This window comes from Mandrillus leucophaeus, unplaced genomic scaffold (genome assembly GCF_000951045.1).
Source record: "Mandrillus leucophaeus isolate KB7577 unplaced genomic scaffold, Mleu.le_1.0 Scaffold953, whole genome shotgun sequence".
Lineage (NCBI taxonomy): Eukaryota > Metazoa > Chordata > Mammalia > Primates > Cercopithecidae > Mandrillus > Mandrillus leucophaeus.
The window spans coordinates 855,195-858,783 of record NW_012110397.1 but is presented as its reverse complement, the minus strand read 5'-3'; positions in this window follow the sequence as shown (position 1 = coordinate 858,783).

Genomic DNA, 3,589 nt, shown 5'->3' with positions numbered 1-3,589 from the left:
TGAAATAAAAGATATATTTTTCCTCACTTTCATACTGTCTACTTCAGAAACCAGTTTTGTTTTGCAAAATTTATTCAGAAATAAGCTAAGTTCAGCAGTTCCCACATATTGTTTTATTCATCTTTTGAGAAATACAAATTTCAACCAAGTAGATAAAATATTCTCTCTCTCTCTCTCTCTCTCTCTCTCTCCCCCTCCCTCCCTCCCCTTTTTCAGAATTAACCTTAGTCATGGGTTGGGTTTCCTAGAAACATAGTCCAAGATGCACAATCTCATACCAAAGGTTTTATGCATAGTACTCTCAGATATACTCTTATATAAAAGTGAGAAAGGTGGAACTGCCTCCCTCCATATTTTGATTGCAACTGAGACTCAGATAATAATCTACAGGAAACTCTGGTGCTTAGGTGACCTTAAAAGTTATCATGAATTTAGGCGAAGGAGCCGGGATTTTGTGTCTCATCATCCAACAGTAATAGGCTACCAGCTGTCCCAGGGAAGGGCTCAAACTCTGGAGGAGGAAGTTTCCTGGCTGCTAAGGGCAACTCTCAGCCAGGGCCCAGCTATGAGCCAGCAGGGGATCTTCTCAGAAGTGAGGAAATGAGTGCACAGGCCCTGAAGAAGGAACATGGGTGGAGCACGACCATATTTACTCCAGCCTTCAAGTGGATCTCCTAAGAGTTTAACTGACACACACAAAAATTAATATCTGAATTGAAACAAAAACGAGTTTTGGTGTTCCAATGGTTTTAGCATTTGCTGACTCATTAGACAAATCTTTCCTAAATGCAAAAAATGTATGTGGACTTTCCAACTTGCCAAAATGTATTCCTTTAAAACTCAATGTTTCAGAAACATTTTTTTCTTGCTTTTTAAAAATACATAGTATCTTTTAACCATGAAGAATATTCTACATTTCCATTACTACTAGTGTTGTTTTTGTATCTGCTACTTAACTATTTTCTTTTTCCATATAAATGAGTATCAGTCAGTTTCTTCTTATAGAGGAAGACATGTGTTTAGCAAGTAAAGATGAATGACTAGTTTATGTCACTATTAGTCAGTTAGCATGAAGGAGGAAGGGAGACCAGCTAAAGCCGTGGGCTGTAAGTCAGAAGATGGGCTTAACTTCATTGCTTGTTAGTTGAAGTATTTGGTGGAGGATACTTAACAATTCAGGGTACCTTTCCCTAATTTTAAAGTGGGGAACTGTTTATCTTTTCTACTTTTTTCATGTGATCATTCTAATGTTCAAATGACATAATATATAATACTCTAAACATTAAAAATTGCCATATACGTGCTATGTGCTGTTTAATTATTCAAGCTAAAGGATAAGGAGCAAATATCAACAAAACTGCAAATTGGAAACCTTTTCCTTAGTGAATCTAATTGGCCACAATTGGATCACATGGCCATAGCCTAGTCATATAAAAGGCTGGGAAGTGAGTTTCTAGCCCTTTTGGTGGAAGATGAGCCTTTCCAGGTAAAAGAAAGGGAAGAGGAGATAGGAGGCAGTGGCCACTGGGTAGGCAACCTGCAGTGTCTGCCTCATGGGGTAAGAGTAGGTGTCAGAGGGCATAGAATAGGCAACTAGTATCACACCTGCAAGAATGTTTCCCCTTAGGAGGTAGTGATCACTAGCTGGGAAAGGGCAGGGTGGAAGATGTGAGGGCAGCCTCCAGTGGAGGCCTGGAAGCTGAGCAAGCATGAGCAGGATGAGAATAGTAAAAGATATCTAATATGGCCAGTGCAATGATGGGGTGTGGGCCCAATCCAAATCAGCTTCCTAGGACCTGTTGAGGAGTTTTGACATGAAGAGAAATGGAAATCCACTAGAAGGATTCAAGCAGGGGATGGGGGTAGGGGGCCATAATTGAATTATGTTTCCTCTCCAGAGAGCAGTGTTTATCATTGTAATTTATCGATTTGTTTTTACAATTAGGAGAAAGGTTGGGAAAATAAGTGGTTATAACAGATCAGATTCAACAAATGATAGCCCGCAAGCCAAATCCAGCCCTCTGCCTGCCTTTGTATGGCCCCAAGATAAGAATAGTTTTTATACTTTTAAATTTGAAGAGAATCCAAAGAAGAGGAATATTTTGTGACATTTCACAATTATATGACATTCAAATTGCAGTGTTCATGAATAAAGTTTTGTTGGGACACAGCCATGCTCATTCATTTGAGTATCATCTATGACCACTTTCACCCTACAAGCAGAGCTGAATGGTTCCAGTGGGACCCTTTTGGTCTGCAAAGCATCAAATATTTACCATCTGGCCTTTTACAGAAAATATTTGATATCAATGGTGAATTTTTCAGGTATCACTAAGTTTCACAACATAAGAACTCCCGGATAAAGGGTGGAAGCACTTACCCCTGTACTTACAAGATCTGCTTTTGGTGCTTTTAGGATGAATAGTACAGTTATTTATGTAGATACTGAGTGAGGTAAGTAAAATGTACTGTGTCTGTTCTTACATTCTGGTGGGAGAGGTAGGCATCCAGCAAACTCTCTATACAGAATATATATATTTAAAAGTGTTGTAATAGAAGGAGAGAGTACTGCGATTTAACATAATTTCCTTTCTAGTCAAAGGGAGAGCCTCTTTGAGGATGTCACATTTAAGTTAAAGAATGGCCTATGAAAGTTCTAGGCAAAACTTTCAGACAGAGGGAAGAGCAAGTGCAGGCAGGACTGGACTGGGCACAGGGTGTGTGTACAAGGAGCTTAAAGAAGGTGCTATGGCTAAAGCATGGTGAACGACTGAGACTAGGCAAGGGCTGGGCCAGGCAACAATTTGTAGATCAAATGTTAAAGATGTTGAGAATACAGTGGGAAGCCTTGGAAGAGTTTTGAAAGAGTAACATGACTGGATGTACTTTTCAAAAGAATGCTCTGATCTCCTTCTAAAGAGTAGACAGAGATGGCAATAGCTGGAGGGGGCTGTGGGGACACGGAGGACAGAAATGATGGAGTGAGTTCTGACTACTGAGGGGGAATATCTGGTAGAGAGAGGGAGGTTGAGAGCTTAGGAAATAGCCAACACTTAGTGGAGTGAACTCTAAGAGGAAAGGGCTTCCTAGACATTAGAGGTGAGATGGTTCATTTTTGCCACTAGAGGGAAGAAGGGGGAAGGATCTCAGAAGTATGTTTTGACTCTAAAGCCCATCGCCTTTTCTGAATTCAGTGCTACCTAAGAAACTTCCTTCAGCTTTTTTTCTAATTAAATCAAGGTCTGAGGAGGTCAGCAAGCAGCCCATTATTTTTTTATTAATATTAAGTTTATTGTATGGTGTCTTAATCATGCTACATGTTATTTCTCTCCTCCTCTTTACTCTTTCTTCTCTGTTAGACTCTGTTTCCTGCTTCAGGCATTTGGAACAATCCATACATACAGTGGAGATCTCTGCAAATATCCTCAACCGTGTTATAATTCTTCTATCCTTTCTATTCTCCTTTCTTCCTCTTTTTCTTACTTCCTCTATGGTACTCCTTATATTTTGCCTTCTCACCCTTTCTTTGTCCTCATCTCCCCCATGATTATACCTGCTGCACCCTTTTTTCCCATTTGCTTTCTCACTC